The sequence below is a fragment of the Chrysochloris asiatica genome, unplaced genomic scaffold, assembly GCF_000296735.1.
Source record: "Chrysochloris asiatica unplaced genomic scaffold, ChrAsi1.0 scaffold00049, whole genome shotgun sequence".
NCBI classification, from domain to species: domain Eukaryota; kingdom Metazoa; phylum Chordata; class Mammalia; order Afrosoricida; family Chrysochloridae; genus Chrysochloris; species Chrysochloris asiatica.
The window spans coordinates 16443606-16460489 of NW_006408567.1; the positions used below are offsets into that span (position 1 = coordinate 16443606).

The following is a 16884-nucleotide window of genomic DNA, read 5'->3' on the forward strand; positions in this document are numbered from 1 at the left end:
AGCTAGCCAGCAGCTCCTGAAGAAAAAGCCTAGGTCATCCGTTCCCATTAAGAATACAGCCCAGGAAACTCTATGAGCAGTTCTACTCTACTCGTCACATGGGATGCCAGGAGTCAAAACAGACTCAACAGCACCCAACAACAAGACAAGAAGGCTTCAAAGAGTTCGTGAAAAAATGGAATTGAAAGATGCCGGATTTTTTCCATGAACTTTCTGAAGCCCTCTCATATAATATCTAACCAAATATCTAATCTCTATTATTACATACTGAAATTATTTGTTTTGTTTTTCTATGATAAACAATGGGGCAACAGGCATCCAGCATATATATAGTTAAACCTACTTCATTTTCTTGGGTTAAGTTCTAGCAAACTAAGCTATTGGATCAAATATATGCACATTTTTAAAGGTGTTGTTAGGCGCCATAAGAGTTGGTACTGACTCATAGCAACCCTATGCACAACAGAATGAAACACTACCTGGTCCTGGGCCAACCTCACAATTGTTGCCATGCTTGAGCCCAACTGATGCTACATTTTGCCAATCCATTTCCCTGGGGGTCTTCCTCTTTTTCTCTGGCCCTCCACCTTACCAAACATGGTATCCTTCTCCAGTGATTGGTCCCTCTTGACAGTATGACCAAAGTATGAGAGATGAAGTCTGGCCATCATGGCCTCCAAGGAACAATCTGGCTGCACTTCCAACACAGATCTGTTTGGTCTTTTGGCAGTCCATGGTACTTTCAATATTCTCTTGCAACACCATAAATCAAATGCATCAATTCTTCTACGATCTTCCTTATTCACTGTCCAACTTTCACATGCATATGAGGTTATTGAAAATACCATGACTTGGGTCAAGTGCACCTTAGTCCTCGAGCTGACATCCTTGCTCTTCAACACTTGAACAAAAGGTCTTGTGCAGCACATTTGCCTAACGCAATACGTTGTTTGATTTCTTGACTGCTGCTTCCATGATAGTTGATAGTTGATAGATGATCCAGAAAAATGAAGTTTTTGATACCTTTGATCTTTTCTCCATTAACAAGAATGTTGTTTATTGGTCCAGTGATGAGAATTTTTGAATATGATAGGTCAATATGGCCCGTGAGTGCCCTTTTTCCCTGTACCTTTGCCAAAATAATTTCATCTTCATTCATTTAGCAAGCAAAAATTATGTATTAATATCAATTTGACTAAAAATGAAATTCAAATTTTTTCCTTACATTTTACTGCCATCTGATTTCTTCATTTGTGAATGGATTATTTCCTTTCTTTGCCCAACTTAGAGTTGTAAAATTTTCTTTGTATCCCGGAAATAGTAATCCACTGTTATTTATGTTCCAAATATTTTCTTTCCATCAGTCTATTTCACAGTATTGTCTAATACACAGTGTTTTGCTATTATTGCCAAACCTTTTTCTTTTATTATTTTTCATTGTTTTTTGTTGTTGTTTTTTAACTTAGAAAGGCCTTCCCTATCCTAAGAGTATACAAATATTCAGTTTTAATTATTGCACTAATATAGGGAGGGCATTGATCACAACTGCAATGTTTGAGATGGTAAAACAGAATTGAGGAAAGCAAAAAGAAATCCCAGAGGAGCAGAAAGAGGTGAGAAGGCTTCTAAAAATAACATTTGGCAGACATTAGCTAAATGTAGTCTAATTTACTCCTTAGTTAATGAAGGAGAAAATGGAGATGGGGAAGGAATAAAAGGGCCATTTTAGAATGGTAATAATAAAATCCCTATGAAGACAATAACAACATTCTTGTTATACATGGAAAGGTAATCCTAAAATAATAAAGAATATATTGATATAACAGCACTGTGAATAAATTTCATTTAAACTATGTTATTTTAACAATGACCCAGAAAATGCTGAACTAAAGTAGTTTGGTATATGTCCAGTTTGGGGGATAAAACCCACTTATAGAACCACGGGTTCTCGGGAATGTAGATGTGGGGGGAAAAAGGCCTTTTCGTCTGCAATCAATTAATCAATAATTGTGTGTGCCAATAGGCTAACTTGTGTACTATTTATAGAGAGATTAAACACAAAGATGTATGCATTACATGTAAAATGTGCTTACTTCAAAAGGTAAAATAAATCGACTAAATTTGTTTATTTTGTGCAGTCATTAAATATGATCACAGTCTCATTACCCGCTCAAATGAAAGGCAGCTTTCTGCACCTCCTTCCCATTGGTGGGGGAATGGCCCTTTGAGGGTCTGGGTGGGGTATCCATGACCTGGAGACTTGCTCTTACAGACCCATGGCTCTGAGAGCCCAGGCCCTCATGGGACACACCCAGAGTGGCGAAAAGCAGGAAACAGTCTAGAATTCCTGCTGGGGTGAAGAACAGGGCAGTGGCAGTGATGATCAGAGCCAAACGGCCAGCAGCGTACCACCTAGACACATTTTCAGCTGGAATTCTGGCTCTGCTTACCTTCGGTTTCTTAATTGCATCCCAAGCCTCCCCTTAATTGTGTGAGCTACTCAACATCAGTCCTGGTGTGGCGCTGTGAGTTAATGCACCAGACTGGAAAGCTGTTTGAACTGCAAGGTCAGCAGTTCAAGCTCACCAGCTGCCCTCAGAAACCCTATACAGGGTCACTATGGGTCGGAACCAACTCAATGGCACTTAACAACAACAACTCAACATCAGAGCTATGAACGGGTTTATTCTGGTTCAAACCCCTGCTGAGAATTTGCTTTTTTTGACCCCAGATATATGGGAAATCAGAACCTATACTTTAACAAGGCTACCAGGTAATTTTTAGAGGCTCTGAAATGATTCCTATGTATGCATAAGAATCACCTAGGGATCTTGTTAAAATGTAGATTCCGATTCAGTATATCTGTTGTTGTTGTTGTTGTTAGGTGCAGTCGAGTCAGTTCTGACTCATAATGATCCTATAAACAACTGAACAAAACACTGCCCAGTTCTGTTACATTTGAGCCCTGTGACAAACCATCTCTTTCAAGATCTTCCTCTTTTTCACTAACCTTCTACTTTACCAAGCATGATGCCCTTTCTCTAGGGACTCATACCTCCTGATAACATGTCCCAAAGTATGATAGTCAAAGTCTTGCCATCTTGGCTTCTAAAAAGCATTCTCTGGTTGTACTTCTTCCAATTCGCACTTGTTTGTTCTTCTGGCAGTCCACGATACTTTAAATATTCTTCTTCAACACCGTAACTCAAATGCATCAATTCTTCTATGACCTTCTTTATTCATTGTCCAACTTTCACAGGCATATGAGGTGGTAAAATACCATGGCTTAGATCAGGCACACCTTATTCTTTAAACTGACATCTTTGCCCTTAACCACTTTAAAGACGTATTTTGCAGATTTGCCTAATGCAATACATCATTTGATTTCTTGACTGCTGCTTGAGTGTTGGTTGTGAATCCAAACAAAGGAAGACGTGATAACTTCAATCTTTTCTCCATTTATCATGCTACTTATTGATCCAGTTGTGAGGATTTTGTTTGATTTATACTGATGTGCAATCCATACTGAAGGCTGTGGTCTTTGAACTTTATCAGTAAACATTTTCGCTTCCAGCAAGCAACGTTGTATCATTTACATACCACAGGTTGTTAATGACTTTTCCTCCAATCCTGATGTCACATTTTTCTTCATATAATCCAGCTTCTTGGAATATTTCCTCAGCATCCAGATTGAATAAGAATGATGAAAGGATACAACCCTGATGCACACCTTTGCTGATTTTAAACTATTCAGAATCGCCTTGTTGTGCTTTGACAACTGCCTCTTGGTCTATGAACAGGTTTTTAATGAGCACAATCAAGTGTTCTGGAATACCCATTCTTCACACTGTTACCCATAGCTTGTCATGATCCACATAGTCAAATGCTTTTACATAGTCAAAAAAGCACAAGAAAATATCTTTCTGGCATTCTCTGCTTTCAGCCAAGATTCATCTAATGTCAGCAATGGTATCTCTACTTCCACATCCTCTTCTGAATCCAGATTGAATTTCAAGCAGTTTTCCGTAAATGTACTGTTGTAGCCATTTTGAAGTATCTATCATAAATTTTTACTTGTATGTAATACTAAATATATTATTTGATGATTTTTGCATTCCATTAGCCCACCTCTCTTTGGAATGGGCACAAATATACATCTTTTCCAATCAGTTGGCCAGGTAGCTGTCTTCCAAGTTTCTTTGCATAGATGAATAAGCATCTCTAGTGCTGCATCAAATTGTTGAAATATTTCTGTTCCTGAAGTCTAGTTTTCTGCATGAGTACAGTACAGCTTGGATGGACTTGTTCCTTCAGTACCATCAGTTCTTTATCATATGAAATGGCTGAACACTGACCACAACTTTTTGGTACAGTGATTCAGTGTATTCCTTCCATCTTCTTTTGATACTTCCAACACGATTAAATACTTTGCCTATGTTATTGTTGTTGTTGTAAGTGCCGTAAAGTCAAGTCCATTGCAACTCATAGCAACCCTGTAGAGAGTTTACGAGGAATGGCTGGTTTGTTTGAATCATTAACCTTGCAGTTAGATTCCAGTGTTTTCCCTACAGTGCCACATAGGAACCTTCAATACTGCAAGTCAAGGTTTGAAGTTTGTTTCAGTTCTTTCAGCCTGAGAAATGCTGAGCATGTTCTTCCTTTTTGGTTTTCTAACTCCAGGTCTTCGCATATTTCATTATAATACTTTATCTTCTCGAGCTGCCCTTTGAAAATTCTATTTAGGTCTTTTACTTTCTCATTTCTTCCAGTTACTTTGGCTTATCTATGCTCAAGAGCAAGTTTCAGAGTCTCTTTTGACATCCATTTTTGTCGTTTCTTTCCTGTCTTTTAATGACCTTTTGCTTTCTTACTGCATGATGTTCTTGATGCCATCCCACAGCTCTGATCTTTGGTCATTAGTGTCTAATGCATCTCAATGTGGGCTTGAGCTGATCTCTAAATTCAGGTGGGATATGCTCAAGGTTCTACTTTGGCTCTGGTGGACTTGTTTTAATTTTCTTCAGCTTCAGCCTGAACTTGAATTGGTATCCTGTTCCAGTCAGCTCTAGGCTTTGTTTTGGTTGATGATATGGAACTTTTCCACTATCTCTTCCCAAAAATGTAGTTAATTTGACTCCTGTGTAGTCCATCTGGTGAGGTCCATGTGCGTGTTGTGGTTGTTAAGTGCTATCAAGTAGGTTCCGACTCACAGCGACCCTGTATAGGGTTTCCAAGGAGCAGTTGGTGGATTTGAACTGCTGACCTCATAGTTTGCCGTTTAAAACTGATTCAACAGTGCCATGCCAGGAGTACTTTAACGGTATTTTTAAAAGTAGTTTCAATATATAAGTCATTGTTCTTGCAAAACTCTATGATGCGATCTCCAGCATCATTTCTATCACTAAGGCCATATTTCCGACTACTGATCCTTCCTCTGTTTCTAACTTTTGCATTCCAATCACCAGTAATTATCAATGTATCTTGACTGAATGTTTGATCAACTGCAGACTGAAGAAGTTGATAGAATTCTTCAATTTCATCATCACTGGTGTTAGTGGTTGGTGTGAATAATAATGGTATTAACTGGCCTTCCTTGTAGGCCTTTGGATATTATCGTATCACAGACTTCAAGACAGATCTTGTTGACAACGACTGCTATGCCATTCTTCTTGAATATGTCATACCCAACATAGTAAACCATATGATTGTCAGCTTTAAAATGGTCAATACCAGTCCATTTCAGCTAGTGCCTAGGATATAATCTTTATGTGTTCCATTTCATTTTTGACAACTTTCAATTTTCCTAAGCTCATAGTTCATACATTCCCTATTCTGATTATTTATAGGTGCTTATAGCTGTTTCTCCTCATTTTGAGTTGTGTCCCATCAGCAAATGACAGTCCTAAAAGCTTTACTCCATTTGTGTCATCATGGTCAACTCTACTTTGAGGAGGTAGCTCTTCCCCAGTCATATTTTAAGTGTCTTCCAACACAAGGGACTCACCTTCGGGCACTATATCTGATATGGTGGTGGTGGTGGTTATGTGCCATGGAGTTCGTTCTGACTCATAGAAACCCTGTACAGGGTTTCCGAGGCTGTAAATCTTTACGGTAGCAGAAAGCCTCATCTTTCTTCCGCGGAACAGCTGGTAGTTTCGAACTGCTGACCTTGCGGTTTGCAGCCCAATTCGCTATATTCTGCTGTTATTCTTAAGATTTTCAATGACTAATATTCAGAGGGAGTCCACCTCACCTTCTTCTTAGTCTGTCTTAGTCTGGAAGCTCTGCTGAAACCTATCAACCATGGGTGAGCTTGCTGTTGTTAAATGCCATCGAGTGAGTTTAGACCCATAGCAACCCTGTATAGGTTTTCTGAGGAGCAGCTCATGAGTTTGAACCATCAACCTTGCAGTTCAAATGGACCTGTGGCAAAGTGCTTATCCTACAGCGTCACACCAGGACACCTGGGTGACCCTGCTGCTATTTAAAATACCAATGGCATAGCTTCCGGTATCACAACATGTAAGCCATCTCAGTATGACAAATTGACAGAAGAGTGGCGGATAACAGAAGTAGAAATGCAAATTCTCAGCAGGGGTGGAACCAGAATGAACTGGTTTGAGGCCCCGCTCCACATCCAACCTTCTGACACATCTTTTTTCTTGCTTAAACTACATAAGTCACTCTGTTTCTGCAATCATGAATCTTGACTTGTACAAAGTGCTATTAATTACTGACAAATTAAAATGTGAGAACTCACTTGCTGTAAGAAGTCCTGAGCAGGGTAGTGTCTTGTGAAGTGCTGTGGAGTCGGTTTTGAGGGCTTTACATCTTCTACCAGAGCAGAAAGTTCCCTCCTCCTCCTGCAGAGCTGCTGGGCGGGCTCAAACCACTGACCTGTGGTTCACAATCCAGTGCTTACCCTCTGGAGCTACTGCACTCTCACAGTCCAGTATGTATCATCAACTACAAAGCTACCTTGTATACACCACACACACACTAATCTGTAGCTGTAGTCGATTCTGGTCTTGGCTCAGGAAATCCCGCATGGCACGGGAAGCCCTCAGTGACATGGACTGACCCAACAGCATCCACAAAGACCAGGGAGCTGGAGCAGGACTGAGCAACATTTCAATGTGTTATACAAGAAGTCGCGTGAGCTGGAGGTAATTTGATAGCAAACCACTATACACCACATCGGGTTTTACACTGGGTTTTCTTTCTTTCTTCCTTCACCCCCCATTTTACTCTAACATGAAGGAGAGAGGGCAAGCTAAGGAGAACTATAGAAAGGGTGCTAACTCTCCTTTGTGGTTTAGGAAAATAAATGGCAGCAGCAACCTTCCTATAGCTATCATTTTTGGAGGCTTACATTTTTCCCTCTGATAAATAGATTTGGACTCGTGGTGGGGTGCTGTAGGATCAGCACTGGACTGCGAACCACAAGATCGGCAGTTTAAAACCACCAACTGCTCCTCAGGAACCCTACACAGGGTCGCTATGAATTGGAACTAACTCGACGGCACTTAACTGTAACTACCTACCCTTGTTGTTCTATTTCCTCTCAGATAAAATTGTACTGGCACTGAATTACACATGTAGACATGGTTGAATTGGTGTATGATTTGCTGGTTGTTGTTGTTGTTATGTGCTGTGGAGTCAGTTCCGACTCATAGCGACCCTGTACAGGGTTTCCGAGGCTGTAAATCTTTACCGGAGCAGAAAGCCTCATCTTTCTCCCGTGGAACAGCTGGTAGTTTAGAACTGCTGACCTTGTGGTTCGCAACCCGATTCGTAACCACTACACTACCAGAGCTCCTTATGATTTGGCTGTGTAGATTCTCAATAATCAGGGCCTTGTACCCGGTCATTTAGGTTCTACCCCCTGCTTAGAATCCACACTTCCATTCAGATCTATTAAATCAGATTCTTCATTTCAGCAAAAGCCTGACCCAGAGAAGCACCTGGGATCTATAAGAGTCACCTAGGGATCCAGTTAAAATGAAATCCTGATTTAGTATGTCAGAGGTAGAAATGCAAATTCTCAGCAGGGAGTTGAACCAGAATGAATTGGTTCAAAGCCCTGACAACAAAATTAATTAAAACACATATACACAAAAACCTTTTGGACTAAATATAGGTACCAAAGTCTACAGAGTAAAGCAAGATATTTCAACAATTAACTAAGAGCATATTTTGAAAATTAAAACAAAAAGAGAAAGTGGTACTACATTTGCCATATTTATTGCATGATGGTTTCTAAGTCAGTTTCAAAGTGATTTTTGGGCTGACAGACTGGATCCAGCAGGGCAGCCTGTGAAGCTCACTGTTGCCCCTACAATAAAGATGCATTAGAGGAGGCAACTTGGTCTCTCATGGCATTTTTTTTACCAAGAGACTGAAAAATGGTTCCAGAGAGCAGGACATCTGCCTTCTGAGGTGTCTCACCTAACAAGAGAGTGGTGAGCACTAGGCCTTGGAAGGCTCAGCAGAAATCAGAATGGGTGATGCTGAGAAAGACAAGAAAATTTTTGCTCAGAAGTGTGCCCAGTGCCACACTGTGGAAAGGGGAGGCAAGCACAAGACCGGGCCAAATCTGCATGGTTTGTTTGGGCAGAAGACTGGTCAGGTCCCTGGATTCTCTTACACGGATGACAGTATAGCAAAGGCATCACCTGGGGAAGGGACACACAAATGGAATATTTGGAGAATCCCAAAAAGTACATCCCTGGAACAAAACTGATCTTTGCTATCATTAAGAAGGCAGAAAGGGCAAACTTGATAGTTTATCTCAAGAAAACGACTAATGAGTAAATAGTTGGGCATTGCTTTATTTATTACAATATTGGACTGTCTTGTGACTTTTTTTTTTACATGTACCATATTTAAATTGATCTCATACACCAGAATTTAGATCATGAATGGCTGATAGAATTTTTTATGGACAGTCCTAAATTAAAGATTGTTGTTGTTGTTAAGTGCCGTCGAGTCGATTCCGACCCATAGCAACCCTGTACAGGGTTTCCATTGAGAAACCGATGAGCTTGAACCACTGATCTTGTAGTTGAAACAACTTTGCAGTCTGATGCATTAGCCCACAGCACCACACCAGGACTCCAAATAAAAGACTGGTTGAGTTAAATGACAGTGATCAGACTCTTAAAATTTTGACAGAAATTTCAGTTCAGCAAGAATTATCACTGCTTTTCCCTACAATATGGTTAGACTTGAGGCTACACTGGATTAGTAACGTTCAGTTTTTCACAAAGATGGTGAATGTCTTCTCACAACCTATAGGAGATTGATTTTATATTTAGATTTATATAACAGTATATTCATATATTTAAATACTGGAGAAATCTTTTCACTGCCTCATGGAACAACAAGTCTCACCCTGTTTGAGTATGTATTTATCACCATGTTCAAACACAAGGGTAGGAGATAAGGTAGCAATGGCCACTTTATCTGTTTTGCTTTTAACTTTTAATCTAATTAAAAGCCCCTGTATCAAAAATGTTACCTTTTAATTAACAAAAGGCCTTTCAGTGTGGTTTGTGTATGGTATTAAATAAAGAATATTTCACACTTCTCACATTTTATAGATGATCCATAAGGTCAGATGCTTTCAAAAATCAGCATGATGAGATATAGTAGCAAGCTGAACTTTGCTTTTAAGTTCTTTACTAAGACTACGTTGCTATTCAGAATGTCTTTAAACAGCTATTCCAAAGCACTTAAAGCTGTACATTTGTGATTGGTTATGTGGTTTGACCAATTCATTAGAAGGAAGTAAAGTAGAGGAGGTATCAGCACAAATTTGTAAATTATGTAATGCTGAGGCTTAAGATAATTAAAAAATAACAGATTACAAAACAAAAAAGAACAATTCCATTTTTCCTAAGCGGCTCTCTGTTTCTAAAGTGTGATTTTATCCTTTCCATGAGCTATTGTTGAAGTTGAAGAAAGCTGTGTAGCTGTGAAGAGAGAAACAGGATGAGCTGGAAGTTTCTGAGTGAGCTCCCTCAGAGGTACAACAAGCCCTTGGACTGAGGGTTCCTCCTTTCTTCTCTCAGTGGGAAAGGGAGGCTGTACTTTCATGAGACCAGAAGTGTATTCTTCCTGGCAGGGTCAGCTGACCCTGTTACCTGTGAGCCCCAAGTCCCCAGGGGAGGGCAGCTAGATTTACCAGACAACTCAGATAAATGACAGCTACCCTAGACACTTCATGCCGGGTACCAGGGACTCTGTCTTCCCACTGACAACGGGATTCCCATTTGTCCTTGGGGAACAAGAGTCTTTCTCTGACTCCTGAGAGTAAGTCAAAAAGTATTCCTACAAAATCACAGAAAACTTTTTTAAACAAACAAACAAAAAAAAAATCACAGAAAACTTTATTAAACAAAAATAGCAAAATGTGGTACTGCTGTTTCTCACTGTATCCTCAGTCTTGGTCTATACACTTTGAAGGCAGTGTTTTCATCTTTCTATCCCTTCCTCAAAGAATTCTGCATTCTTTCAATTATACCATGTCAAAACAGCAATTTTGGCATGTTCAAGGGACTCAACTCCTTTTCAACGTTCTTTTAGTTTTAGGAATAAAAGAAGTCCAACGGGGCCATAGCATGGATGGGGTAATGTTTCCCAATGAAAATCTCGTATGACAGCCCCTGCTGCTTTTAAGAATGAGCAAGTGCATTGTTATGAAGATAAAACAATTCCTCAGTGCATCTTTCCTGACCTTTTTATCATCGATGCACCTTTCAATTTTCTTAAAACTTCTTCATAACAAGCCCTAGAGACAACCTGCATCCTTCAAGAAAATCTATAATGACTCCTTTTGAATACCAGAAAACAATCACTACAACCTTATGAGCTGACCTCTGCCTTGAGTTTAGCTGGCCCAGCAGATCCCGTGAAAGCCACCGTCTGATTTGACCCAAATGCTTAACCCACTGTGCCACTAGGATTCTGTTCACATTAAACTGATATTGTTAAGTGTCAAGTTGGTTCTGACTTACAGCAACCCTGTACATAAGATTCCTAAAGAGCGAGTAGGTTTGAACCACTGACCTTGCAATTAGCAATTAGTCAGTGGTTCAAACTCACCAGCCGCTCCTCAGAAACCCTACACAGGGTTGCTATGAGTTGGAACCAACTCAAAAGCACTTAACAACAACAAACAAAAATATTCTCTGTCAAGTTTTATTATACATTAAACTTTCCACAGTTGTTCCTACCATGTAAATTGAAGGAAGATGGTAGTCGAAACAAAGCCCAAAGAGTCGTTTTGCACTTTGTTACATCAAGTCGTCTTCAGTATCTCCCCTGGGTCACCCAACGCAGTAGCATGTCCTTATCTGTCTCAGTGACAAATGAGCAGTCTTCATGCTCCCAGAGACTTTAAGAAAATGTGTGGCAGCTGACAGCTTCAATACATTTTGTACATTTGGGTTTGAGCACAGATTAAGTTGCACATTATTTTATTTCAACTACTTTATTCTCCATTTCATTATGTTTATTATATATGTATATATATATATATATATATGAAGGAGCTCTGGTAGCGTAGTGGTTACGAATCGGGCTGCGAACCTTAATGTCAACGGTTTGAAACTACCAGCTGCTCCACGGGAGAAAGATGAGGCTTTCTACTCCCGTAAAGATTTACACCCTCGGAAACCCTGTACAGGGTCTCTATGGGTCGGAACCGACTCGACGGCACTTAACAACAACAACAACAACAACAAATAAATATATATATATATATATATATATATATATATATACTTTTAAGTGTGCTTTCTTGATTGTTGTTGTTGTTAGGTGCCATTGAGTTGGTACCGACTCATAGAGACCTATGCACAACAGAATGAAACACTGCCCGATCCTGGGCCAACCTCACAATCATTGCTATGCCTGAGCCCATCACTGCCATCACTGTGCCAATCCAGCTCACTGGGGGTCTTCCTCTTTTTCTTCGACCCTCCATAGCCAGAGTACTCCTTGGAAGCCAGGATGGCCAAACTTCATCTCTCATGCTTCAGACATATTATCAGGAGGAACCAGTCACTGGAGAAGAATATCATGTTTGATAAAGTGAAGGGTCAGAGAGAAAGTGTTCTCGATAGGTTATATAATCTATGAATTTAATATGAGAAGATTAAAGATAGCAATGCAAAAGATTTGTTACAGAAAGAGGCATGGATATACGTGGAAAACACTTTGCTAAGTGAAAAAGGCCAGTCTCAAAAGACCCCATTTTTTATGACTCCATTTATACAAAGTGCCCTATTCAGGCAGTCTATGGAGACAGAAAGTGGTTCACTAGGGTTGAGGGGCTGTGGGGAGTGAGGAAGGGCTGCTAATAGGTACAGGGATTTTTGGGGGATAGTGAAAATGTTCTAAATTTGATTGTAGTGATAAGTACACAACTATGGATGTACTAAAACCACCACATACTCAATGGTACATTTTAAATGGTTGAATTGTATGTGGATTATATCTCAATAAAGCTGGGGTTTTTTTGTTGTTGTTGTTGTTGTTTTTTAAAAGGAAGTATGGGTTTAATTTGGTTGAAAATTACTACTCTGGAGTCATTGTTGTTGTTTAATGCCATGGAGTTGGTTCTGATTGAAAGCTACCCTGTATAGGGTTTCCGAGGAGCGACTGGTGAGTTTGAACCATCAATCTTTTGGTTAGCAGTCCAGTTACTTATCCTACAGTGCCTAGACTCAAATATGCCAACAGTCATGAAGCAGATGCGGGCTCAGGCAGTTCATTCTGCTTTGTACAAGGTCACCAGGTAGCTAATAGTAGCAACAAACTAGAAAAGAATCACTAGGTAAAAGGCAGGCTAGGACCACGTGGTAGGTTCCTGCAGTATTAGGACAGTGCCCTAGAGTGACAGCACCCTTCTGATAGGTTGTGAAAAGGGCTTTGTTTTTAAGGGACAAATGGTGGAAAAACAAAACAAAACAAAAAATCTTAGGTGAGACTTTCAAAAATAAATTTTGTCTCCGATTATATTAAATACCCTAGCTTATAAGGACTAGAAAGACATAAATAACCCATCACACCAATCGTGGTCCTTTGAAACCCTCCAGACCCAATTAACACACTGAAAAAGCATTAAAATGTAACTTGTTCTAGGAAGTACATTATCAGGCAATGTAATACAGCCCCCACAGCAACAACAAGTAAAATAGAAGGGAGAAAAACACTATGAATGCCCAAATAGCACCCACCACCAATAATCACCTAGTTAAGAGAAAACCACATCTAGGGATCATGTTCTCTCGCCTCTACTTATGAGGTGGGTAGGAGCCAGCGCATGAAATGGCTAATGTATTCTGACATCAGAAAAACCTGCGCAAAGGAGCTGACTTACTAGCACATAAAACCATACACACACACACACACACATACATACATCATGTAATTCTCCCTGGTAGTTTCAAACTTTGATTCCCTTAACGAATTAATTTATTAACACAGGTGGTTCTCGTTTGCATGGTGCCACATTAACTGCAACTTACACCTATCAGAGTGCCCCTCCTCGAAAACCTGAGACATGCAGGCTATGTGTATTGAAAAACAGCCAGAGAAAGTTTTTTTTTTAATTGTGATAAAAATATATATATATATAAATAAACATTGGTCATTTTTAAGTGTGCAATTCAGTATTATTAATTATATTCATCATGTTGTACAACCAATCACCCCTGTCTACTTCCAATTTTTTTTCATCACTTCAAGCAGAAACTGTACCTAAACAATACCTCCTTATCCCCCCCACTTTCCCCCAGGCCCTACAACTACTTGCTGTTGTATCGATTTCAACCCATAGAGACTCCATGTACGTCAGAGTAGAACTGTGTTCCGTAGGGTTTCCAAAAGCGGATTTTTAGGGTGAAGAACAAAAGCCAAGCCTCTGGGTAGATTCAATCTCCAATCTCTCAGTTAGTCAACAAGCAGGTTGTCTGCACCACCCAGGGACTCCAGACCCGGGTAACCACTAAAACACTTTCGTTTCTGCATTTGCCTACTCCAGATATTTCACCTAAGTGGGATCGTACCATATTTGCCCTTTTGTGTCTACTTAAATCACTCAGCACAATGTTTCCAAGGTTTATCCATGTCCCACCATGTATCAGAACTCCATTTTTTTTTTTTTAAGTACTGAATATCAAATGATATTTTCAAAAGTCTTTGCTAACAGGGTATTTATTTAAAGCTTTGTTCTCAGGATTGCTTACCTTTTGTTCATCATAGCCAACTCACTTCTTTTGTTTCAGTGATACTTCCAAACTAGATGAACAAACTCTTGAAGATCCTTTCTCTTTTCTTGTTTGTCTCTTGGTTCTATCCTCTTCTACAGGTGTAGATGGGGTGGTGGTGGTGGTAGGGGAATGGCAGTAGGAGGTATGCAGAAGCTGTCTCCTCACTATCCCCTGGTATCACTAGTTCTGTTACCAAGCAGCTCATCAGTCATTCACAGTCTCTTTGCCTTTTATTTTGGGATGACTTGAAGGATTCTAACAAAGTTACCAGTGATGCCAGCTGGCTGTTGTTGGTGGTGTGCCGTCCATTTGGATCCGAGCCTGCATAGGTTTTCTGAGGATATAAATCTTTATGGGAAAGTCTTATCTTTCTCCTACAGAGTGGCTAGTAGATTTGAACTCCTGACCTTTTGGTTAGCAGCCCAACTCGTAACCCACTAGGCTATCAGGAATCCTTAACGATACCACCTCATCTAAACTCTTTCCAGTTGCCACCAAGTCAATTTCAACTCATGGTGACCCGTTATGTGTCAGAGTAGAACAGTGCTCAATACGGTTTTCAATGTCAGTGTTTTGGAAGTAAATTGCCAGACCTTTCTTCCAAGGCACCTCTGGGTAGATTTAGCCCTCTAACCTTTACAGTTAACAGTTAAGCACATATATCATGTGCACCATCTATGGACTCCAACTCCTGGGTCTAGGCTAGGTCTTGGTAAGTATATTCCAATGCCCTGGCACTGACTTTCCTTACCTTGCCACCCTAAACATCCAGAGCCCTCCCTGAGGAACCCTGGTTTTTCAGAGCTTCCACCCCCCATGATGGCATCTCAGTGGCCCAAGTTCTAGTTACTTCCTGATATTTCCCCTGGAATCAAAGCATAGTGACTCTGTTTTCTCCACAAATGCCCAATTCTAAACTGGCTGCCTTTTAGTTTGGGACCTTGTCTTTTCTTTCCACTTTATTATATTATCATATTTTAAGTATTTCATTAAAACATTTAAATATTTCATCAAAAGCCTTCATAGAAATCCCTTTCATTGTCATTAAATTTAAAGAAGTCCTATTTCATCAAGGGATGAGGCAGACTGCAAAGTTGTTTCAACTGCAAGGTCAGTGGTTCAAGCTCACCAGTGGCTCCTTGGAAACCCTATACAGGGTCACTATGGGTCGGAATCAACTTGACGGCACTTAACAACAACAACTGCATCAAGAGCATGAATAAATATTCACCGTTTTCTTCTCCTTTTGCATGTTTTTATATTGAATTCTTCCATCCATCTGGAATCTATTTTGATATATCTCCAAAACACAGATACTTCCAAAAGCAGCTACTGGCTAAGCATTAAAGTATAAAGCTAGGATTATAGCCTAATGACCGAACCTCATCTCTAAAAGACACCACAATCGACCAGAAAGATTGATCTCTTATAGAAAGCAGGATTGGGAGGAAACAATCAAATAGCATTAAATGTGTTTTTAAATGCATCCACTCACTCAACAAATATTTACTGAGTCTTCCTCTGACTCTTCCAGGCTCTGGGATACAGCAATGAGTAAAGTTCTGCCCTGTTATACTTCAATTCTGTAGAGGGAAATAGACAACAAATCATACAATACATGCAGGGCTGAGAAGTCCATGTATAAAGCAGACAGGGGGTGCCCCTGGGGTGATGGTCAGGAGCCACCCACCACAGGAACATCTGAGCAGAGACAGAGAACCTCAAGTAGGCTGTGCAGCTGTGTGGATAAGAGGATTCTACACCAAGGGACCAAAAGTACACCAAAGTCTCAAAGACTCCCATTTCCAGAATGAACGTGCTCTCACATCACCCTTTTCGCTTGCTTAGGATGCTTGTAGCAGACTGATCTATCGGGGCAGGGTCCATAAGGTCTATGATGTACAGAACACAGCTCTTTCAAAGTCCCAAACTAAAGTAGTTGCCCTCAAGTCAATTCCAACTCACAGTGACCCCATGTGTTGCAGAGGAGAACTATACTCCATAGGGTCTTCTTGACTGTAATCTTTTTTTTTTTTTTTTCCCACAATCATGAGATTTATTGTGGAAATAATAGGTTATATTCAGCATCAGTATCAACTTGGAAATAACAGGAAAATCTCAGGGTACAATTCTTCTATCAAGACAGTGATTTCTCTGTCCACGTCCACCAGCACACCTTTGCCTCAAGGCCCTTCTTGAGTCTGGCCTCTCTCTCCATTTGGGCCTTAGCTCTCAAATTTGGCCTCTTCCCTGCTTAGACACATGGTACAGGTCTTTCTTAATGTCACTGATCAGTGCCTGGAGGCACCTCACTTTGTCACTATGCCGCCTACTCAAAGACACTCAATTCTCTTGCTCTGTAGGTCAGAAAGCCCACTGTGGCTTCCTCATTCCATGCTACGACCTCCAAGTTCTGCTGCTGCTGGAGCCTGCTGGGCTCGTCACCAGTTCTTGTCATCCCAAGCTGTCTCCAGTGTTAGAGCTCTCTCTCTTCTGAATTTGAGATTGACTGTAATCTTTTACAGAAGCAAATCACCAGGCCTTCGTTCTGTGGCACTTTTAGGTTATTAACCCTTAGCACTATCCAGAGACCTTCCAAAATCAC

General features: G+C 40.3%; 1 protein-coding gene and 1 pseudogene across 1 annotated transcript in view; one reads left to right on the top strand and one right to left on the bottom strand.

Annotated features, from left to right (window-relative positions):
* The window catches only part of HLCS (holocarboxylase synthetase (biotin-(proprionyl-CoA-carboxylase (ATP-hydrolysing)) ligase)), a 266102-nt gene that overhangs the window by 149013 nt on the left and 100205 nt on the right, over window positions 1-16884 (bottom strand). The window lies entirely within an intron of this gene.
* LOC102840309 lies at window positions 8501-8814 on the top strand (annotated as a pseudogene).